Source organism: Macaca nemestrina, chromosome 6, assembly GCF_043159975.1.
Source record: "Macaca nemestrina isolate mMacNem1 chromosome 6, mMacNem.hap1, whole genome shotgun sequence".
NCBI classification, from domain to species: domain Eukaryota; kingdom Metazoa; phylum Chordata; class Mammalia; order Primates; family Cercopithecidae; genus Macaca; species Macaca nemestrina.
In genome coordinates, this window is record NC_092130.1 from 22,947,647 (window position 1) to 22,972,752 (window position 25,106).

A 25,106-nucleotide genomic window follows, 5' to 3' on the forward strand; every position below is an offset into this window, starting at 1 on the left:
CTTCCCTGGGGAATCCTGAATGGAAACCCGAGTTGGAAAGGAGGAAACGGGGCAGTGACACGTGGCTGCAGAGGGTAAGAACAAGTGCCTTCAGCTGACCGAACCCTTTTCTGTCTATCAGCACCAGTTATTGATCACGGACGGTGTGCCGGGCACTGCGCCAATTCATTCCTTGTAACAACCCAAGAAGCGGGTATTATCACTGTTATTATTATTTTGCAGATCAGGAAAAAGATGCTCAAAGATTAAGAATTTGCTAGTTCCTGGCAGAGCTGGGTTTTCAACAACCCAGATCTTAACCAGTTACTCTCTTCTGCCTGCCTTCTTGGTTGAAAAGGGTTCCAAAAGAGAAAATTAACACCACGAAACCTCATGCTCAGCCCTGACTCTGTCCCTTTCTGTGTTTGTCCACGTCCCTCCTGCCTCAACCCTACCTTCATAGTCCTGTTTTCTGCAGCCCAATCTAGTATACCCATAATACTTACAGTCAGTGCCAGTTAGCCCTTTCCTCTCTTATGCCAGTTGCTGTTTTAAGGAAGGGTTTTTTTTTTGTTTTTTAGGGGAAGGAAACAGGGAGATATGGATTCATTTAGATGACATACATGGAGCATTTGTGTGTCACCCGCTGTGAACGGCACTGGCACCATGATGGTGAGCAAGACAGGAAGTCCCTATACTCCTAGACTGTGTTCATTACATGATCACACAATTAACATTGAATTATAATTTTGATAAGAGGTAAGAAGGTCAAAGACAGGTGCTTAGAGAATATTTCACAGATCAGCTGGAACCCAGGCTTCCAGGAGGAAAAGGCATTATAAGGATGATAGAAGGCCTTGGTCTGTGAAGAGGGGGAGGTGGGGAGGGGGGAGGGGAAAGATGGTAGGGGGAGGGGAGCAGGCAGTGTGGTTGCTTGACCTCTGTTGTGTTCTAAGTCTGAGTCCTTGTGTATGAAATGGGGATGATATTTGCTCCTCAGGGAGGGGCGGAGTGATATGACATAAGAATATGTGGTAGCTAGTAGACAGGCTGCACCCAGGCTGCCCTGCCTACGGTCAGCCCCCTCCCCATTACAGTTCAACCCAGTTTACTTTCTCCAGCTCATTCCTGGGTTTGGCTTCTTGCCAGAAAGCCTATTAGAAAAGTTCCAACCAGGGACTCTTTGATTTCCTCTTTTCCTGTCAGTCTGAAACTCCAAAAGGCAGAAATCCCTGGGTTTTATTCTGGCTAATGAAGGTAGAGTTTGGGGGCTGCATATTTTTCATTTGGATAGCATCTCACAGCGTATTTTCCCAGGGAAACTCTCCTCTATCCCTGTTCTGCCAGAAGCTGTGGGCTAGCCAGATAGTGATGTATCTGTCATCCCGCCGGACTCAGCCCAGAAAGAAGCCCAGGTGGAGAAAATAAGAGTAAATTAAACCATATGGGAAGTGAACTGGCTTTGGGGGCTGCTTACTCTTCTCCTTGCATAGAGGGGAAACAGATATGTCTTTATCCCTTTCCCACTGTGGGCTTTATTCTTTTTAGGGGTGCAGAATGCAGGTTGAGAGCCAGCCCCCTCCCAAAGTTTCTAGGGTCTGGGGCAGAAGTACCACATACCATATGTCTCCAAATAAAAGTTACATATCGCACCAATAAACTGTTTAAAAGATGCTCTATCTTCCTAACTTGACAAAGTAGACCATTATAACATAAAATAAGGTATATTTAAAGTCATGGTTTTTATGACTAGAAGCTGGCAAAAATATCAAAGATCACTGAATTTAATTATTGCATATTTCTGCGTGTTCTGTTTATGTGTCAGTGACATTTGAATAAAGACACTTGTAACTTACATGATTCTATGCATTTATTTTCCAAATCAACTTTGATTTGGAGAAACTGCTCTGATAAGGAGTTGCACCTGGAATTGTCAAGCAACATTTAGGTTCATTTCTGAATCTAAAAGGCCTGTGGTAGGCTAAATAGTCACATTTAAGTATTCATTTTACCTACTACATTCACCTGTAATGAGGCCACATGTACAGAAAGCCCTCAATTAACATTGTGGAGAAGTTCTTGGAAACTGCAGCTTTAGGTAAAATATACAGGTCCTCGAATGTCGTCACTGGTTCTACATCATTTTGTTATAATGTTGATGAGGACAAAAAAACGGCTTTCGTGTAGTTTCACTTAAACTTGTAGTTTCCAAGAACCTAGTGATAATTACTGAGACTTACTGAAAACAGTATCACAGAAAATTACAAATTATCTTCGCCTTATTGTATAAATATTCCTTATATTACAATTTTCTCTGTCTCTTAAAGCAGTATCTAGATCATACAGTATTTCTTGAACTGTTCTTTCAAAATTTTCAATTCTCAGATATTATAAGGAAACCTCTTTAAAAGCAGTATTTTCCTCACTTTGTTCTGACCTCCTTCAATCAAGATTATACCCTGACCTGTAATGGTCAAAAAATGGTTTATAAACAAGTTAGTTTGGGAGTACTTGCATGTGAATCTTCTCTTTCATAGTCATTTGAAACATTTTTGTTTTATTGTTTCGGTTTCTTTATATTTCACTGGAATGCCATTTTTGTTGTATATGTCACATGCATTTTTATTTGGGAAAAGCAGTTTCTAAAACCTGTAATACTTCAGTTGTTAACGTAAATTAGGCAAGCGTAGATTCCTTTTTTGTGTGGTAATAGTAAAAATAGTTCATACTAAATAACTATAGATGGTGCTTATTCAAAATTATTTTTATTTTCTCCCAAGATCACAATTTCATTCTTTTTATTTCTTTTTAAAAATTTTTTCCCACAATTTTACTCTTTGAGGATCCTGTTTTACTTATTTAATGCATCTTTTACTTTTTCCAAACTAAATCTACTTTAATAGCATTTTGTCAACAGTCCTTTGAGTATGTGAAAGTGGTTTCAGTGTGAAATCTGATGTTTCATCAAATGTTCTCTTTTAGCAGATCCATAAAATATTTTAATCTTTTTCTAAAAATTGACATAATTCTAGGCACAGATATAACTGTGTCTCCTAGTAACAAATTTAAACTACATGCTGTATGTGGTAGAAAAAATACCCCCGGATTTTCAGCTAAGTTAATGCCATTTCCATGGGCTTGCCCTAACAGTCTTTTAAATAAATTCCTCAAGTGGAAAGTTGATTTTTTTTTTTTTTCAGTTCTCCTTTATATGATTGTCTGTCTTTTCTCTTACCCAAGTGCCTCCACAGCTCATACTTCTCCACAGTTCTAGGGAGCGCTCATCCCTGATATTGGTGGTGGCACAATCCACAGACGTTTGCTGTGCTTGGATGCAGTAGCATTTTGTCTCAGGGATGTACACGAGGTATTAAAAAGATTTCATGGGGGCCTGAATGGTGTGTCACAGAGTAGATGTTTAGGATTACAGATTGCACTAAGCCAGCACTGAGCATTAGATGCTGAGTGACAGTGATGCCCACTGTTCTTTGATAAACTTATTGTGACCTTTAGGGCCTAGTGAAGTGTGGGGCTTGGGGCAGAAATGTGTTTAACCTAATCTAGACTGCGTGTTGATCAGGGCCACCATGTGTTGTTGGTAGATTACTTCTCTTGGTGCTCTCATGCTTCTCCCTCCATGTCCATGAGTTCAAATTCTCATTTTTTTAAAGTTTATTTTCAAATGAAACCTCTTCCATGAAGACCACCCTGATACAGGCCTCACCCTGACAATCTTATCCCGCTGGAATATTTTTCTCTTTCCTTTGGTCTTCCAAAATATTTGATGTGGCCTTGTTAGGATCCCATAGGATAGAGTTACTGTACATGTTGTTACATATTTTAGTGGTGAAGAGCTTGGACCTGGATCCAAACTCACTAGACTTTGGATCCTAGCTTCATTCTTTATCAGCTGTGAGACATGTGCCTCAGTATCTTCATCTGTAAAATGGGAGTAAATAATAGTACTTATCTTCTACAAGTTTTGTGAGGTTTAAAGTGTTTAAAGCTCATTTTCTGATGGGTGGCATGGAGAAAGCACAATAAATGCTAGTGATTATTAGATTCATCATATTCTCCTTCACATTCTAATACAATGTGTGCATATTTTATCCCTGCTCTAACTCCCTAAGTTCCCTCAGGTCTGTGGTCATGATGGATTTTTTCCATTGTTCTTATTGTGGTAAAATATGCATAAAATCTACCATCTCAAATTTTTAACTGTACAGTTCAGTGATACTAAATTCATGTTATTATGCAGCCCTCATCAACATCTATCTCCAGAACTCTTCATCTTGTAAAACTGAAACTCTACTGATTAAATACCTTACTCCCCTCTCCCTAGCCCCTGGCAACCACCATTCTTTGTCTCTGTGAAATTGACTACTCTAGGTATCTCGTACAAGTGGAATCATAGTATTTGTCCTTTTGTGACTCACTTATTAGACTTAATGTCCTCAAGTTTCATCCATGTTGTAGTGTATGTAAAAATTTCCTTCCTTGTTGCGGCTCAGTAATATTTGATTGTATATATGAATATACCACATTTTGTTATCCATTCATCCATCAATGAACTCTTGGGTTACTTCCACCTTTTGGCCATTATATAATGCTGCCGTGAATGTGGGTATACAAATATCTGTCCGAATCCCTGCTTTCAATCCTTCTGTGTGTGTACCCAGAAGTGGAATTGCTGGATCATATGATAAACCTGCTAAGTTTTCTGAGGAACTGCCATGCTGTTTTCCATAGCAGTGGTACTATTTTGTATTGAACCAATGGTGCACAAGGGTTACAATTCTCCACATCTTCACCAACATTTATTTTCTCTTTTTTTGGTAACAGTCATCCTAGTGGATGTGAGATGATATCTTACTGTGGTTTTAATTTGCAGTTCCCTATTATTAGTTGAACTTGTCTTTATGTGCTTATTGGTCATTTGTATATCATCTTTAGAGAAATATCTATTTAAGGTCTTTGTCCATTTTTGAACTGGATTGTTGAGTTTCAGTGGTTCTCTGTGTATTCTGGATATCACTCCCTTGTTAGACATATAATTTGCAAATATTTTCTCTCATTCCATAGGTTGACTTTTCACTCTCTTAATAGTGTCCTTTGAGGCACAGAAACCTACTTTTTGTGAAGTCCAACTGGTCTTTTTTGTTGTTGTTGCCTGTGCCTTTGGTGCCACATCCAAAAAATCATTGCCAAATCTAATCTCATGAAACTTTTCCCGGTTTTTTTCCTAAGAATTTTATTGTTTTAGTTCTTATATTTAAGTCTTCAATCAATTTTGTGTTAATGTTAATATATGGTATTAGATAAGGGTCCAATTGAATTCTTTTGCATGTGGATATCCAATTTCTGAGCACCATTTGTTGAAAAGACAGTCATTTCCCTGTTGAATGGTCTTGGCACCCTTGTTGAAAATCATTTGACCGTAAGTGCAAAGATATTTTTCTAGGGTCTGTATTCTATTCCATTGGTCTATATGTCTGTCTTTATGCCAGAACCACACTGTTTTTAATATGGTAGCTTTATAAAAAGTTTTAATATCAGGAAGTGAGTCTCCCAATTTTGTTCTTTTTCAAGATTGTTTTGGTTATTGAGAGTCCCTTGAAATTCCACACGAATATTAGAATAGATTTTTCTATTTTCAAAAACATCACTGGTATTTTTACAGAGATTGCATTGAATCTGTAGATGACTTGGGTAGTATAGATATCTTAATATCAAGTCTTCCAATTCATTAACATGGTGTATTAGTGTCTTTTCATGCTGCTGATAAAGACATACCCAAGCCGGGAATTTACAAAAGGAAGAGGTTTATTTGGACTTACAGTTCTACATGGCTGGAGAGGCCTCACAATCATGGCGGAAGGCAAGGAGGAGCAAGTTACATCTTATGTGGATGGCAGCAGGCAAAGAGGGAGCTTGTGAGAGAAACATTATTTTAAAACCATCAAATCTCGTGAGGCCCATTCACTATCATAGGAACAGCATGGGAAAGACCTGCCTCCATGATTCATTCATCTCCCACTGGCTCCCTCCTACAACACGTGGGAATTATGGGAGCTACAAGATGAGATTTGGGTGGCGACACAGAGCCAAACCCTATCACATGGTATGCCTTTCCATTTATTTGTGTGCTGTTTAATTTCTTTTAGCAGTGTTTTATAGTTTTCATTGTGCATGTCTTTCACCTCCTTTGTTAATTCCTGAGTATTTTATTATTTTTGATGCTACCAGAAATGGAGTTTTCTTAACTGCCTCTTCAGATTAGATTGTTCCTCATTAATGTGCAGGGATGCCACTTTTTGTGTGTGTTGACTTTGTATTCTGCTAATTTGAATTTGTTCTAACATTTTTTGTGTTAAATATTTAACGTTTTCTACATAGAAGACTGTATCATCTGTGAACAGAGATCATTTTTCTTCCTTCCCAATTTGGGTGCCTTTAATTTTTTTTTTCCTAATTGCTCTGTCTAGCATTTCTAGTATTATGTTGAATAGAAGTGAAAGCAAGCAAAGCATCCTTGCCTTGTTCCTCATTCTAAACAAAATTTTGATCTTTTTCATCACTAAGTATTATGTTTACTGTAGATTTTTCATATATGGCATTTATTATTTTGAGATGAGATACTTTCTATTTCTAGTCCGTTTTTACCATGAAAGGGTGTTGAATTTTGTAAGACACTTTTTCTCCACCAATAGAGATGACCATTTGTTTTCTCTCCCCTTCATTCTGTTAATGCAGTATATCACATTGATTTTTCTTTTTGTATGTTGAATCATCGTTGAATTTCAGGAATAAGTCCCACTTGGTCATTGCTATGGTTTGAATTTGTGTTCCCATTCAAATCTCATGTTGAATTGTAATCCCCAATGTTGGAGAAGGGGCCTGGTGGAAGGTCATTGATCACGGGGGTGGACTTCCCCTTTCTGTTCTCATGATAGTGAGTTCTCATGAGACTCATGCCTGTAATCTCAGCACTTAGGGAGGCCAAAGCAGGCGGATCATGAGGTCAAGAGAATGAGATCATCCTGGCCAACATGGTGAAACCCCGTCTCTACTAAAAATACAAAAATTAGCTGGGTGTGGTGGCACATGCCTGTAGTCCCAGCAACTTGGGAGGCTGAGTCAGGAGAATCACTTGAACCTAGAAAATGGAGGCTGCAGTGAGCTGAGATTGTGCCACTGCACTTCAGTCTGGTGACAGAGCGACACTCCGTCTCAAAAAAAAAAAAAAAAAAAATGTGTAGCACTTCCCCCTCCTCTCTCTCTCTTCCTCCCACTCTGGCCATGTGAAATGAGCCTCCTTTTTCCTCTTCCTCCATCATGACTAAGTTTCCTGAGGCCTCCCTAGCCATGCTTCCTGTACAGCCTGTGGAATCAGGAGCTGATTAAACCTCTTTTCCTCATAAATTACCCTGTCTCAGGTAGACATAATTTGCAAATATTTTCTCTCATTCCATAGGTTGACTTTTCGCTCCCTTAATAGTGTCCTTTGAGGCACAGAAACTTACTTTTTGTGAAGTCCAACTGGTCTTTTTTGTTGTTGCCCGTGCCTTTGGTGCCACATCCAAAAAATCATTGCCAAATCTAATCTCATGAAACTTTTCCTGGTTTTTATAGCAATGTGAGAATGGATTAATACAGACATGGCACATACTCATTTAAAAATGCTTCTTAATTCTGTCTGCTAATAGTATTTTGTTGAATTTTTGCATCAAAGTTATTGAGGGAGATTGGTCTGCACGTTTCTTGTGTCTTTCTCTGGCTTTAGCATCGTGAAGCAGATTCACTGCACTAGTTACCAGCTTGTCTGAGTCTTATGAGACAGAACACACACATATAACAAATTACATGAAGTGGGCTTGTTACTTACAGAAAAGCAGCAAGGGACAACAGAAACCTCACATTCATTATGATCCGGTCTTCCAAAGTTCAGAAAAGCTGCTCAAGGTGCATGGAGTCTCATCTGTGTGTGCTCCTTTTGCACTGCAACTGAGGCAACCTGGAATGTACCCCACCCTGGGTTTGATTTCCTTGGGGTGATATGACATACTGGGGTGACGTGACATGCTGAGTGAAAGTGTTGAAGGACATCTTGTCTCCGGAGGTGGGGACTGGATCAGGACCTGGGCGTTTCTGAGTGGTTCCTCCCTGTCTCAGAATATTACACTCCCAGCACATTCTATAGTTATTATTGAACTACAAGTAAGAAAGAAGGGAGAACTGTGTCAGTCCAAGGCCACCCAGAGAACTGTCCTGCTGATATCAGGCCAATACTGGCTTCACAGAATGAGTTAGGAAATGTTCCCTTCTCTTCAAATGTCTGATAAAAGTTTGAGAATAATTGGTGTTAATTATTCTTTAAATGTTTGGAATTTACCTGTGAAACCATCAGGTCCAGAGCTTTTCTTTATTGGGAGGTTTTCAATTGGTGGTTTAATCTCCTTACAAGTCATACGGTCTATTCAGATTTTTTGTGTGTGTGTGTTTCAGTCTTGGTAAGTTTTGTGTTTCTAGAGAATTTGAATTTTCCAATTTCCCTTCTGTTTTTGAGCTCTAACTTCACCCTATTGTGGTTGGAGAAGATTATTTGTATGAAACTTTTAAAAATCAGTTGAGACTTTGTGGCCTAAGCTCTAGTCTATCCAGGAGAATGTTCCATGTGTACTTGAGAAAAACATATATTCTCTTGTTGGTAGAGTGTCCTATATGTCTATTAGGTCTAGTTGATTTATTGTGTTGTTCAAGTCCTCTATTTCCTTATGTCTGGTTGTTCGGTCCATTATTGAGAGTGAGATATTGAAGTTTCTATCATTGTAGAAACATCTATTTCTCCATACAGTTCAGCCACCTTTTGCTTCATATGTTTTGATTAGCTGTTATTAGGTATGTAAATGTTTATTATGTTATGTTTTACTGTATTGAATCTCTTATTAATATATAATACCTTTGTCTCTTATGATTCTTTTAATTTAAAGTCTATTTTGTCTGATATTCCCATCCCTGCTCTTCTTGGTTGCTATGTGCATGAAATATCTTTTCGCTTTCAACCTATTTATGTCTTTGGATTCTAAAGTGAGTCTCTTATAGACAGCATATGGTTAGATCATTTTAAAAAATCTATTCTGCCCAACTGTCTTTTGAGTGAAATATGTAATGCATTTAAATTTAAAGTAATTACTGAGAAGGAGGGACTTCTGTCATTTTTTGTTTTTTTTAATATGCCTTATAACTTCTTTTGTCTTTTTTCTGCATTGTCTCTTATGTTTAATTTTTTAAATAGTGAAACATTTCAATTTCCTTATCTCCTTTTGTGTAAATTCCATAACTATTTTCTTTGCAGTTACTGTGAATATTACATTTAACATCCTAAAGTTATAATACTATAATGTGAATTTATATCAGTCTTAATAGCTTCAATAACACAAAAGTTCTGCTCATTTACAGCTCCATCCCCACTGCTGTCAGCTATTGAAGTTAAAAAATGCATCTTTGTACATTGTGTCCAAAAATGTAAACTAATAATTGTTTTAAAAAATGCATTAGTCTCTTAAATTATGTAGAAAACAAAACGTAGAATTACAAACTGACATTGCAATAACACAGTTGACTATTGAAAATGTGGGGGTTAGAGGTGCTGACATCAGTGGAGTCAAAAGTCTTCATACAATTTTGACTTCCCAAAAAACTTAGCTATTAGTAGCTTATTGTTAACCAGAACCATTACTGGTACCATAAACTGTTAACACATATTTTATATATATATCATATACTATATTCTTAAAGCGAGCAGGAGAATACAGAAGAGAAAATATATTTACTGTTCGTTAAGTGGAAATGGATCATCATAATGGTCTTCATCCTTGTCAACTATGTTGAGTAGGTTGAGAAGAAAGAAGAAGAGGACAGATTGGTCTTGCTGTCTCAGGGATGGCAGAGGCAGAAAGGTGGAGGAGGTGGAAGGAGAGGTAGGAGACACATGCATACTTGGTGCAACTTTACAAAACTACATTGTAATTTCTGACTTTTTTTTTTTTTTGCTTTTGCATTTTTCTAAAAGTATTTCTATGTGGTACCAATCCTTCTTCCACCATTTGCTTTAGTTTCAGTGCCTGTATCATAGAAGGGTCCAATGTCAGAAAAGAAGTCAAAAGCAGTCTTGAAGAATCAAAACTCTTCTTCCAGATGGTCTAATGTCAATTTGTTTTCTGACGCAGCTACTTTTGCGTCTTCTTCCTCATTGCCTGGCCCTGGTTCTGAAGCACTCATCTCTAAGTCATCTTCTGTTAGTTGCTCTGGAGTGGCATCTATTGGTGCTTAAATTTCTCTAAGATCCAAGTCATATTCACAATCGCTTTCATGATTTCCTTGATTGTCTCTGTTGTAAATCCTGTGAAGTCATGCACAACATCTGGACAGGGTTTTCTCCAGTAGGAATTTATTATTTGGGGCTTGATGGCTTTAACAGATTTTTCTGTAATACTAGTGGAATCATGAATGGTGTAATCCTTCCAGACTTCCTTGATGTTCTATCAGGGTTCTCCTTGGTAGTGTCAACAATCCTTTCTGTAGAGTACCATGTATAACGGGCCTCAAAGGTACTTATGACCCTCTGATCTAGAGAGATTGAATTAGAGATGTTGTGTTTGTGGTATTATTTCAGAGGGCTCTGTTCTGTTCCATTGGACTATATATCTGTTTTGGTACCAGTACCCAGCTGTTTTGGTTACTGTAGCCTTGTAGTATAGTTTGAAGTCAGGTAGTGTGATGCCTCTAGCTTTGTTCTTTTTTGGCTTAGGATTGTCTTGGCAACGTGGGCTCTTTTTTGGTTCCATATGAACTTTAAAGCAGTTTTTTCCAATTCTGTGAAGAAAGTCATTGGTAGCTTGATAGGGATGGCATTGAATCTATAAATTACCTTTTTTACAATGTTGATTCTTCTTATCCATGAGCATGGAATGTTCTTCCATTTGTTTGTGTCCTCTCTCTTTTATTTCACTGAGCAGTGATTTGTAGTTCTCCTTGAAGAGGTCCTTCACATCCCTTGTAAGTTGGATTCCTAGGTATTTTATTCTCTTTGAAGCAATTGTGAATAGGAATTCACTCATGATTTGGCTCTCCATTTGTGTATTATTGGTGTATAGGAATGCTTGTGATTTCTGCACATTGATTTTGTATCCTGAGACTTTGCTGAAGTTGCTTATCAGCTTAAGGAGATTTGGGGCTGAGATGATGGGGTTTTCTAAATATACAATCATGTCATCTGCAAACAGGGACAATTTGACTTCTTCTTTTCCTAATTGAATATCCTTTATTTCTTTCTCTTGCCTGATTGCCCTGGCCAGAACTTCCAACACTATGTTGAATAGGAGTGGTGAGAGAGGGCATCCCTGTCTTGTGCCAATTTTCAAAGGAAATGCTTCCAGTTTTTGCCCATTCAGTATGGTATTGACTGTGGGTTTTTCATAAATAGCTTATTATTTTGAGATATCCCATCAATACCTAGTTTATTGAGAGTTTTTAGCATGAAGGGCTGTTGAATTTTGTTGAAGGCCTTTTCTACATCTATTGAGATAATCATGTGGTTTTTGTCTTTGGTTCTGTTTGTGATTGACGATGTTTATTGATTTGCATATATTGAACCAGCCTTGCCTCCCAGGGATGAAGTCAACTTGATTGTGGTGGGATAAGCTTTTCGATGTGCTGCTGGATTCAGTTTGCCAGTATTTTATTGAAGATTTTTGCATTGATGTTCATCAGGGATATTGGTCTAAAATTCTTTTTTTTGTTGTGTCAATGCCAGGCTTTGGTATCAGGATGATGTTGGCCTCATAAAATGAGTTAGGGAGGATTCCCTCTTTTTCTATTGATCTGAATAGTTTCAGAAGGAATGGTACCAGCTCCTCTTTGGACCTCTGGTAGAATTCAGCTGTGAATCCATCTGCTTCTGGACTTTTTTTGGTTGGTAGGCTATTATTGCCTCAGTTTCAGAGCCTGTTATTGGTCTATTCAGGGATTTAACTTCTTCCTGGTTTAGTCTTAGGAGGGTGTATGTGTCCAGGAATTTATCCATTTCTTCCAGATTTTCTAGTTTATTTGTGTAGAAGTGTTTATAGTATTCTCTGTTGGTAATTTGTATTTCTGTGGGATTGGTGGTGATATCCCCTTTATCATTTTTTATTGCATCTATTTGATTCTTCTCTCTTTTCTTCTTTATTAGTCTTGCTAGTGGTCTATCAATTTTGTCGATCTTTTCAAAAAACCAGCTCCTGGATTCATTAATTATTTGCAGGGTTTTTGTGTCTCTATATCCTTCCATTCTGTTCTGGTCTTACTTATTGCTTGCCTTATGCTAGCTTTTGAATTTGTTTGCTCTTGCATCTGTAGTTCTTCTAATTGTGATGTTAGGGTGTCAGTTTTAGATCTTTCCTGCTTTCCCTTGTGGGCATTTAGTACTATAAATTTCCCTCTATACACTGCTTTAAATGTGTCCCAGAGATTCTGGTATGTTGTCTTTGTTCTCATTGGTTTCAAAGAACATCTTTATTTTTGCCTTCATTTCGTTATGTACCTAGTAGTCATTCAGGAGCAGGTTGTTCAGTTTCCATGTAGTTGAGTGGTTTTAAGTGAGTTTCTTAATCCTGAGTTCTAATCTGATTGCACTGTGGTCTGAGAGACAGTTTGTTATGATTTCTGTTCTTGTACATTTGCTGAGGAGTGCTTTACTTCCAACTATGTGGTCAATTTTGGAGTAAGTGCAATGTGGTGCTGAGAAGAATGCATATTCTCTTGATTTGGGTGGAGAGTTCTGTAGATGTCTATTAGGTCCGCTTGGTGCAGAGCTGAGTTCAAGTCCTGGATATCCTTGTTAACTTTCTGACTCGTTGATCTGTCTAATGTTGACAGTGGGGTGTTAAAGTCTCCCATTATTGTGTGGGAGTCTCAGTCTCTGTGTAGGTCTCTAAGGGCTTGCTTTATGAATCTGGGTGCTTCTGTATTGGGTGCATATATATTTAGGATAGTTAGTTCTTCTTGTTGAATTGATCCCTTTACCGTTATGTAATGGCCTTCTTTGTCTCTTCTGATCTTTGTTGGTTTAAAGTCTGTTTTATCAGAGGCTAGGATTGCAACCTCTGCTTTTTTTTTTGTTTTCCATTTGCTTGGTAGATCTTCCTGCATCCCTTTATTTTGAGCCTATGTGTATCTGTGCATGTGAGATGGGTCTCCTGAATACAGCACACTGATGGATCTTGACTCATTATCCAATTTGCCAGTCTGTGCCTTTTAATTGGAGCATTTAGCCCATTTACATTTAAGGTTAATATTGTTATGTGTGAATTTGATCCTGTCATTATGATGTTTGCTGGTTATTTTGCTCATTGTTTGATGCAGTTTCTTCCTAGCATTGATGGTCTTTACAATTTGGCATACTTTTGAGGTGGCTGGTACCGGTTGTTCCTTTCCATGTTTAGTGCTTCTTTTAGGAGCTCTTGTAAGGCAGGCCTGGTGGTGACAAAATCTCTCAGCATTTGCTTGTCTGTAAAGAATTTTATTTCTCCTTCACTTATGAAGCTTAGTTTGGCTGGATATGAAATTCTGGGTTGAAAATTCTTTTCTTTTTTTTTTTTTTTTTTTGAGACCGAGTCTCGCTCTGTCGCCCAGGCTGGAGTGGAGTGGCACGATCTTGGCTCACTGCAAGCTCCGCCTCCCGGGTTCACGCCATTCTCCTGCCACAGCCTCCCGAGTAGCTGGGACTACAGGTGCTCACCACCACGCCCGGCTAATTTTTTTTTGTATTTTTAGTAGAGATGGGGTTTCACCATGTTAGCCAAGATGGTCTCGATCTCCTGACCTCATGATCCGCCCACCTTGGCCTCCCAAAGTGCTGGGATTACAGGCTTGAGCCACCATCCCTGGCTGAAAATTCTTTTCTTTAAGAATGTTGAATATTGGCCTCCACTCTATTCTGGCTTGTAGAGTTTCTGCTGAGAGATCTGCTGGTTAGTCTGATGCGCTTCCCTTTGTGTGTAACCAGACCTTTCTCTGACTGCCCTTAACATTTTTTCCTTCATTTCAACTTTGGTGAATCTGACAATTATGTGTCTTGGAGTTGCTCTTCTCAAGGAGTATATTTGTGGCATTCTCTGTATTTCCTGAATTTGAATGTTGGCCTGCCTTGCTAGGTTGGGGAAGTTCTCCTGGATAATACCCTGAAGAGTGTTTTCCAACTTGGTTCCATTCTCCCAGTCACTTTCAGGTACACCAGTCAGACATAGATTTGGTCTTTTCACATAGTCCCATATTTCTTGGAGGCTTTGTTCGTTTATTTTTACTCTTTTTTCCTCACTTCATTTCATTCATTTGATCTTCAATCACTGATACACTTTCTTCCACTTGATCGAATGAGCTACTGAAGCTTGTGCATGCATCACATAGTTCTCATGCCATGGTTTTCAGCTCCCATCAGGTCATTTAAGGTCTACTCTATGCTGTTTATTCTAGTTAGCCATTCATCTAATCTTTTTTTGAAGGTTTTTAGCTTCTTTGTGATGGGTTCGAACATCCTCCTTTAGCTCAGAGAAGTTTGTTATTACCGATCATCTGAAGCCTTCTTCTCTCAACTTGTCAAAGTCATTCTCCGTCCAGCCTTGTTCCGTTGCTGGTGAGGGAGCTGTGTTCTTTGGAGGAGAAGAGGTGCTCTGATTTTTAGAATTTTCAGTTTTTCTGCTCTGGTGTCTCCCCATCTTTATGGTTTTATCTACCTTCGGTCTTTGATGATGGTGACATACAGATGGGGTTTTGGTGTGGATGTCCTTTCTGTTTGTTAGTTTTCCTTCTAACAGTCAGGACCCTCAGCTACAGGTCTGTTGGAGTTTGCTGGAGGTCCACTCCAGACCCTGTTTGCCTGGGTATCACCAACGGATGCTGCAGAACAGCAAATGTTGCTGCCTCTGGCAGCTTTGTCTCAGAGGGGCATCCAACCATGTGAGGTGTCAGCCCCTACTGGGAGGTGCCTCCCACTTAGGCTACTCAGGGGTCAGGGACCCACTTGAGGAGGCAGTCTGTCCGTTCTCAGATCTCAAACTCCACACTGGGAGAGCCACTACTGTCTTCAAAGCTGTCAGACAGGGATGTTTAAGTCTGCAGAAGTTTCTGCTGCCTTTTGTTCAGATATGCCCTGTCCCCGGAGGTGGGGTCTACAGAGGCAGGCAGGTCTCGTTGAGCTGCGGTGGTCTCCACCCAGTTTGAGTTTCCTGGCCGCTTTGTTTACCTAGTCAAGCCTCAGCAATGGTGGATGCTCCTCCCCCAGCCTCACTGCTGCCTTGCGGTTTGATCTCCGACTCCTGTGCTAGCAGTGAGCAAGGCTCTGTGGGTGCAGGACCCACTGAGCCAGGTGTGGGATATAATCTTCTGGTGTGCCATTTGCTAAGACCATTGGAAAAGCACAGTATTAGGGTGGGAGTGTCCCAGTTTTTCCAGGTACCGTCTGTCGTGGCTTCTTTGGCTAGGAAAGGGAATTCCCCGACCCCTTGCGCTTCCCAGGTGAGGTGATGCCCTGCGTTGCTTCCGCTCACACTGTGTGGGCTGCACCCACTGTCCAACCAGTCCCAATGAGATGAACCTGGTACCTCAGTTGGAAATGCAGAAATCATCTTTCTTCTCCGTTGCTCATGCTGGGAGCTGTAGACTGGAGCTATTCCTATTCGGCCATCTTTGAACCATATCCATGTATGCCTTTCTTCTAGCAACCCTGTACTCATATGAAAGCTGCATTTTCAATATGAGATAAAGTATTTTGTACAGAGAACAAGGTTTTTCATGCCTGCTGGCATAGCTGCAGCTTTAGCTTCATTATTTTACAGTGGTCCTAATGTAGGATTCATTTATCTTGAAGTGGTGGACAACCCCAGCTGCAGACCTCAGTCTATACATATCAAGTAGTTCAACTTTTTCTTGTAATGTCATGACTTTTCTCACCTTCTTGAACACTTCCAGCATCACTAGTGGCATTTTGTATGGGCCTCAGGTTGTTACTCAAGTTTTACAATATTTCACTAAACATAAGGAAAAATACGTGAGGACTGCCGGAGATCTTTTTACTGCTACATGCAATTTACTAGAGGGACAAACTGTTCACATGGAGATGCATAGCATCACACAACATTTTAAGCAGATACTCACCACACTTGGTCTCACTGCAACAGCAACAGAAAGTATCTATGAAATTATTACAACAGTACAGTATGTACTCCAGTTAATTTTATGCAGTTGTGGTTTAATACTACATCTTTATTTACATTTCTCTTGATTGCAAATAGCACAAGTATGGCATGTAAGTGTGTGTGTAAGTTTTCATAAATTTTAACTTTTTCTAATTTCTATATATTTTATGGTAGTAAATGATAAAATAGCACCTATTTATAGTTTATATATTCATAACATTTACTTTTTTATATTTCTAGACTATGCAATTCATCTGTGATTATTTTCAAATTGTTGCAAATCTCCAAAAAGTTTTTCAATTTTTTTTTTTTAAATCCACATGTGGCTGGGCATGGTGTCTCACGCCTGTAATCCCAGCACTTTGGGAGGCTAAGGAGGGTGGATCCCTTGAGTCCAGGAGTTTGAAACCAGCCTAGGCAATATGGCAAAACCCTGTCTCTACAAAAAAACATTAGCCAGGCATGATGGCACATGCCTGTGGTCCCAGCGACTTGGGAGGCTGAGATAAGAGGATCACCTGGGCCTGGGAGGTTGAGGCTGCACTGAGCCATTATTGCACCACTTCAATCCAGTCTGGGTGACACAATGAGACCCTGTCTCAAAAAAAAAAAAAAAAAAAAAAAAGAAAAGTAAAAATCCACATATAAGTGGACCCATGTTGTTCAAGGGTTAACTGTACTAGCTTTTGGACTAGTAATAATTTTTAGTCTCTTAAATCATGCAGGAAATGAAGAATATGGTTACAGATCATTCTTACAAGAATATTAGCTTTAAAACTTGCCCATGTGTTTACCTTTGCTGAGATCTTTATTTCTTCATATAGCTTCATGTTATTGTCTAGTGTCCTTTCATTTCAACCTGTAGGACTCCCTCTAGTATTTTTTGCAGGGCAGGTCTAGTGGTCACAAACTCCCTCAACTTCTACTTATATGGGAATCTCTTTTTTTGGTCGTTAAGTTTTAATCAAAGCTTGTGTATAAGATTACTTTATTCCTGCCTCTTCTTAATTGTTTCTTCCTTGTATTTGCCCTTTTCCTTTCCCACTTGGTGAGATTTGGCTTTCCGTTCAAAGATCTTTTTGTGGTCTTTGTCCACTTCTAGCCTAGTGATAACCACCTTGCTGGGGTGAATGCCTACGTGGACTGTTGTGCCGTTAGCCTTTTCACACTGCACCCATTCAGTGTAGATAACATATTTCTTCCTGTAAACCTGGAGTACTTTGCCAATTTGCTGACCTTTATAGTGTCCTCATACAACCTGAACTTCATCATCCTTTCGGATGGGCATGGATCGCGCATTGTACTTTTGTCTCAGCTGTTTGGAAACAGGGGAAGACATCCTCCTGCGAATGTGGAAAGGTGCTTTTGTGATTCTTGCTTTGGTTGGAAGTCACAAAGGGACTGAACCTCGTTTTGGCTGTTCCCGCTTTGGTGATGGCTGCAAAAGGGTTATCTGGGAATCTTTTAATATGTCCCTCACTTTTTTTTCCCCAATGAAACTTAATTTATTACCCTAAAATGTAAATTACATAAAATTTTCACGTGTTGTGAAATATTATTCCTGTTAATTTTTCAACTATTTTAAACTGTAAGAATCATTCTTAGCTCATAAGCTGTAGAAAAATGAGTAGCAAGCTGAATTTGGCTCAAGGGCTGCAGTTTGTTGACTCATGAGTTTATTTTTAAAAATTTTTTATTTCCATAGGTTATTGGGTAGTGTTTGGTTACATGAGTAAGTTCTTTGGTAGTGATTTGTGAGATTTTGGTAAATGCCCATCAATCATGATCAATGAGTGGATAAAGAAACTGTGATATATATATATATGTATATATATATCACATATATGTATATATCACAGTTTATATATAAATAACATGATATATATGATGGAATACTATCAGCCATAAAAAGGAATGAATTAATGGCATTCACAGCAACCTGGATGAGATTGGAGACTATTATTCTAAGTGAAGAAACTCAGGAATGAAAAACCAAACATTGTATGTTCTCTCATAAGTGGGAGCTAAGCTATTAGGATGCAAAGGCATAAGAATGACACAATGGACTTTGGGGACTTGGGGAAAGGGTGGGAAGGGCATGAGGGATAAAATATTTCTCTCACTTCTGAAGGACAGTTTTGATTGATATAAAATTTGTTGGTTGTCACATTTCTAGAATTGATACATAATATTTGTACATATTGGGTACATGTTATTTTGTTACATGCATAGAATGTGTAATAATAAAGTCTGGGCATACAGGGTATCCATCACCTCGAGTATTGTTTCTTGGGGTTGGGAATATCTCGAGGCCTCTCTTCTAGCTATTTTGACATATATAACACATTGTTAACTATAGTCACCCTACTCTGCTGTCAAACATTAGAACTTATTCCTTCTATACAACTGTGTGTTTGTATCCATTAACCAACGTCTTTTCATCCCCCCTCTACCAACATACCTTTCCCAGTCTCTGGTATGTATCATTCTACTCTCTGCTTTTATGAGATCAACTTTCTTAGCCTCAATATATGAGTGAAAACATGCATATTTGTCTTTCTGTGCCTGGCTTATTTCATGTAACACAATGACCTTCAGTTCTATGCATGTTGCTGAAAATGGGATGGTTTCATTCTTTATTTTATGGCCAAATAGTGTCCCATTGTGTATATATCACATTTCATTCATTCATTCATTCATTCATACATTGATGACCACTTGGGTTGATTCCCTATCTTTGCTGTTGTGAAGGGGGTACTGCAATAAATATGAGAGGGCAGGTATCTATTTGATACACTGATTTCTTTTCCTTTGACTAAATTCCCAGTAGTGGAATTGCTGGGTCATATGGTAGCTCTATTTTTAGTTTTCAGAGAAATCTCCATATTGTTTTGCATAGTGGCTATGCTAATTTACATTCCGACCAACAGTGTACAAGAGTTGCCTTTTCTCTGTATCCTTGCCAGCATCTGTTTTTTTTTTTTTTTTTTAATTTTTTTGTTACAGCCATTCTAACTATATCTCATTGTGGTTTCAATGTGCATTTCCCTGATGAGTAGTGATGAGCTTTTTAAAAATTTCATTTACTTATTGGCTACTTGTACGTTGTCTTTTGAGAAATGTCTATTCATATAATTTCCCCCCTTTTTAATGATTATTGTTATATTATTGAGTTGTTAGAGTTGCTTGTATATTCTAGATAATAGTCACTTGAGGGATGAATAGGTGGCTAATATTTTCTCGCATTCAACAGATTGTCTCTCCATTACATTGATTGCTGTGCAGAAGCTTTTTAGTTTATGATAGTCTCATTGTCTTTTCTGTTTTTATCGTCTGTGCTTTTGAGGTCTTAGCCAGAAAATCTTGGTCTAGATCAATGTCCTGAAGTGTTTTCCCTGTTTTCTTCTAGCAGTTTTATATTTTCAGATGTTACATTTAAGCCTTTCATCTAGCTTGAGTTGACATTTATATACAGTGATAAATAGGGATCCAGTTTCATTTTTCTGCATATAGATATTCAATTTTCCCAGCATTACTTATTGAAAAGCATGTCCTTTCCCCAGTGTCTGTTCTTGGTGTCTTGGTCAAAAATCAGTTGGCTGTGAGTATGTGGCTTTTTCTGTGTTCTCTATTCTGTTCCATTGGTCTGTGTGTCTGGTTTTATACCAATACTGTACTGTTTTGGTTACTATAGCCTTGTAATAGATTTTGAACCAGGTAGTGTGATGCCTCCAGCTTTGTTCTTTTTATTCAGGAGGACTTTGATTATTCTGGCTGTTTTTTGGTTTCATTTGAATTCTAGGATTGTTTTTTCTATTTCTGTGAAAAATGACATTGGTATTTTGATAGAGATTGTGTTGAATCTGTAGATTGCTTTGGGTAGTGTGGTCATTTTAACTATGTTAACTCTTCTGATTCATGAACATGGAATGTCTTTCTATTTGTGTCCTCTTTAATTACTTTCAACCGACTCTTGTAGTTTTCCTTGTAAAGGTCTTTTGTTTCCTTGGTTAAATTTATTCCTAAGTATTATTATTTTTTGGAGCCATTGTAAGTGAGATTGCCTTTTTGATTTATTTCTCAGTTTATTATTGGTGTTTAGAAATGCTGTTGATTTTTGTAAGTTGATTTTATATCCTATTTTGTGAAATTTATTTATTGAATATAAGTTTTTAAAGTTTTTTTCTAGATATAAGATCATATTATCTGCAGAGGAACAATTTGACTTCCTCTTTCCAAATTTTGAGGGGTTTTTTTGTTTGTTTGTTTTTTTGAGACAGGGTCTTACTCTGTCACACAGGCTGCAGTGCAGTGGTGCAATCTTGGCTCACTGCAACCTCTGCCTCCCAGGTTCAAGTGATTCTCCTGCCTCAGCCCCATGAGTAGCTGGGATTACAGGTGCCAGCCACCACACCTGGCTAATTTTTGTATTTTTTTTTTTTTAGTAGAGACGGGGTTTCACCATGATGGCCAGGCTGGTCTCAAACTCCTAACCTCAGGTTATCCTCCTGCCTTAGCCTCCCAAACTGCTGAGATTACAGGCATAAGCCACTGTGCCTGGCCTATGTCTTTCATTTCTCTTACTTTATTGCTCTGACTAGGACTTCCAGTACTATGTTTAATAAGAGTGGTGAAAGTGAACATTCTTGTCTTGTTTCAGTTTTCAGAGAAAAGGTTTTCAGCTTTTTCCCATTCAGTGTGATGTTAGATGTGGACTTGTTGTATATGGTCTTTATTATGTTGAGGTATGTTCCTTCTATGCCTACTATGTTGAAGTTTTTATCATTAAGGTATGTTGAATTTTATCAAATGCCTTTTCTCCATTTACTGAAATGATCATATGGTTTTTGTCCTCCCTTCTGTTGATGTGATATATTGTGTTTAACTTGTGTATGTTGAACCATCCTTGCATCCTTGGGATAAATTCCACTAGATCATGGTGTATTATGTTTTTGATGTTGGATTTAGTTTGGTAGTGTTTTGAGGATTTTTGTCTGTTAATCAGGGATATTGGCATGTGGTTTTCTCTTTTTTTAATTAGAGAAAAATTTGAATTACAGAAAATTTCCTCCTTTTCAATTTTTTGCAATAGTTTGAGGAAAATTGGTATTAAATATTAAGTTGGCAGAATTCAACAGTGAAGTCATGCAGTCCTGCACATGTTTTTGTTGAGAGACTTTTTAATACTGGTTCAATCTCATTTCTCATTGTTGGTCTGTCCAGGTTTTCTATTTCTTCCTGACTCAACCTGGATAGGTTTTATGTGTCCAGGAATTTATCAATTTTCTATTAGTTATTTATAATTTCTGATCTTTTATATGTCTGTGGTATGTCTTCTATTGTAATGTGTACTTTTTTGTTTCTTTTTTTAAATTTTAGATTTGGGGGTATATATGAAGGTTTGTTATATAGGTGAACATGTGTCATGGGGAATTGTCGTACATATATTTCATTACCTAAGAATTAAGCCAGTACCCAATAGTCACCTTTTCTGCTCTTCTTCCTCCTCCCAACCTCCCCACTCAAGTAGACCCCAGTGTCTGTTGTTTCCTTCTTCGTGTTAGTGAGTTTTTATTATTTAGCTCCCACTTATAAGTGAGAACATGCAGCATTTGGTTTTCTGTTCCTGTATCGGTTTACTAAGGATAAGGGCCTCTAGCTCCATCCATGTTCCCACAAAAGATAGGATCTCATTCTTTTTTATGGCTGTGTAGTGTTCCATAGTGTATATGTACCTCATTTTCTTTATCCAGTCTTCATTTATGGGCATTTAGGTTGAGTCCATGTATTTGCTATTGTGAATAGTGCTGCAATGAACATTTGCATGCATGTGTCTTTATGGTAAAATGACTTAATATTCCACTGGGTATATACCCAGTAATGGGATTGCTGAGTTTAATGGTAGTTTTGCTTTTAGCTCTTTGAGGAATCAACATACTGCTTTCCACAATGGTTGAATTAATTTACACTCCCAGCAACAGTGTATAAGTGTTCTCTTTTCTCCAAAACCTCACTAGTATCTGTTATTTTTTGAGTTTTAATAATAGCCATTCTGACTGGTGTGAAGTGGTATCTCATTATGGTTTTATTTGCATTTGTCTAGTCAGTTATATTAAGCTTTTTTCTTAAGTTTTTTATTATACTTTAAGCCTTTTTAAATATGTTTGTTGGCTGCATGTATGTCTTCTTTTGAGAAGTGTCTGTTCATGTCCTTTGCCCACTTTTTAATGGGGTGGTTGTTTTTATAAATTTAAGTCCCTCAGAGATGCTGGATATTAGACCTTTGTCAGATGCATAGTTTGCAAACATTTTCTCCCATTTTAGATTGGCTGTTTACTCTGTTGATAGTTTCTTTTACTGTGCAGTATCTCTTAAGTTTAATCAGACCCACTTGTCGAATTTTGCTTTTGTTGTGATTGCTTTTGGTGTCTTTGTCATGAAACCTGCCTGTTCCTATGTCCATGATGGTATTGCCTAGGTTGTCTTCTGGGGTTTTTATATTTTTGGGTTTTACATTTAAGTCTTTAATACATCTCGAGCTAATTTTTGTGTATGGTGTAAGCAAGGGGTCCAGCTTCAATCTTCTGCATATGGCTGGCTAGCCAGTTATCCCAGCACCACTTATTGACTAGGGAGTCTTTTCCCCATTGCTTGTTTTTTGTCAGCTTTGTTGAAGATCAGATGGTCGTAGATGTGTGGTCTTATTTCTGGGCTCTCTATTCTGCTTCCTTGGTCTATGTGTCTGTTTTTGTACCAGTACCATGCTGTTTTGGTTACTGTAGCTTTGTAGTGTAATTTGAAGTCAGGTAACGTGATGCCTCCAGCTTTGTTCTTTTTGCTTAGGGATGTCTTTGGCTATTCAGGCTCTTTTTTTGGTTCCATATGAATTTTAAAATAGTTTTTTCCAGTTCTGTGAAATGTTATTGGTAGTGTGATAGGAATAGCATTGAATCTGTAAATTGCTTTGGGCAGCGTAGCCATTGTAATGGTATTGATTTTTCCTATTCATGAACATAGGATGTTTTCCCATTTGTGTCTTCTCTGATTTCTTTGAGCAGTGTTTTGTAATTCTCATTGTAAAGCTTTTTCATCTTCCTGGTTAGCTATATTCCTAAGTATTTTATTTTTGTGGCAATTGTGAATGAGATTGTGTTTCTGATTTGCGTCTCAGTTTGGCTGTTGTTGGTGCATAGAAATGCTAATGATTTTTTACATGGATTTTTGTATCCTGCAACTTTGAAGTTATTTATCAGCTTAAGGAGCTTTTGGGCTGATGCTATGGGGTTTTCTAGATATGGAATCATGTTATCTGTGAACAGATAGTTGGACTTTCTCTCTTCCTGTTTCAATGCCCTTTCTTTCTCTTGCCTAATTGTTCTGGCTAGGACTTCCAATATTATGTTAAATAGAAATGGTGAGAGAGAGCATTCTTGTCTTGTGCCAGTTTTCAAGGGGAATGCTTCCAGCTTTTGCCCATTCAATATAATGTTGGCTGTAAGTTTTTCATAGATGGCTCTTATTATTTTGAGGTATATTCCTTCAATACCTAGTCTGAGAGGTTTTAACAAGAAGGAGTGTTGAATTTTATCAGAAGCCTTTTCTGTGTCTATTGAGATAATCATGTGGTTTTTGTCTTTAGTTCTGTTTATGTGATAAATCACATTTATTGATTTGCCTATGTTGAACCAACCTCGCATACCAGGGATGAAGCCTACTTTGTCATGGTGGATTAGCTTTTTGATACGCTGCTGTATTCGATTTGCAAGTATTTTGTTGAGGACTTTTGCATCAAGGTTCATCAAGGATACTGGCCTGAAGTTTTATTTTCTTGTTGTTTCTGCCAGGTATCAAGATGATGCTGGCCTCATAGAATGAGTTGGGGGGGAGTCATTCATTGTCAATTTTTTTTGGAATCATTTCTGTAGGAATGGTACCAGCTTTGTTTTTTTTTTTTTTTTTGTACGTCTGGTAAAATTTGGTTGTGAATCCATCCAGTTGCATGCTTCTTTGAAAGCCCAGGACTGGTTGGTAGGCTTTTTATTACTGGTTGATTGGTAGGCTATTTATTACTGATTCAATTTTGGAGCCTGTTATTAGTCTGTTCAGGGAATCAATTTCTCCCTACCTCAGAAGTGGGAGGGTGTAGGGTGTATGTTTCCAGAAATTTATCCATCTCATCTAGGTTTTGTAGTTTGTGTGCATAGAGGTGTTTATAGTAATTTCTGATGGTGTATTTTTTTTTTTCTTTTCCTTTGTGGAGATAGAGTCTCGTTCTTTTGCCCTGGCTGGAGTGCAGTAGTGCAATCTCGGCTCACTGCAACCTCTGCCTCCCAGGTTCATGCAATTCTCCTGTCTCAGCCTCCTGAGTAGCTGGGATTACAGATGTGCACAACCATGCCTGGCTAATTTTTGTATTTTTTAGTAGAGATGGGGTTTCACCATGTTGGCCAGGCTGGCCTCAAACTCTTGATTTCAAATGATCCACCTGCCTCAGCCTCCCAAATTGCTGGGATTACAGGCATGAGCCACTATGCCTGGCTTGTTTCTGATTGTTGTTTTTATTTCTGTGGGGTCAGTAGTAACATTCCCTTTGTCATTTCTAATTGTGTTTATTTGGATCATCTCTTTTCTTCCTTATTCTTCTAGCTAGTGACCTATCAATTTTTTTCAAAAAAAACCAACTCCTGGATTAACTGATCTTTTGAGTGGTTTTTCATGTCTCAATTTGTAGTTCAGCTCTGATTTTTATTATCTTCTGCTAGCTTTGGAGCTGATTTGTTCTTCTCTAATTCTTTCAGTTGTGAAGTTAGGTTAATTTGAGATCTTTCTAACTTTTTGATGAGGGCATTTGGTGCTATAAATTCCCCTCTTAACACTGCCTTAGCTATGTCC

At 38.2% G+C, this 25,106-nt stretch overlaps 1 pseudogene; it reads right to left on the reverse strand.

Annotated features, from left to right (window-relative positions):
• Nucleotides 1-17,202: 17,202 nt before the first annotated feature.
• Nucleotides 17,203-24,013, reverse strand: LOC105482619 (large ribosomal subunit protein uL24 pseudogene; annotated as a pseudogene).
• Nucleotides 24,014-25,106: the final 1,093 nt, after the last annotated feature.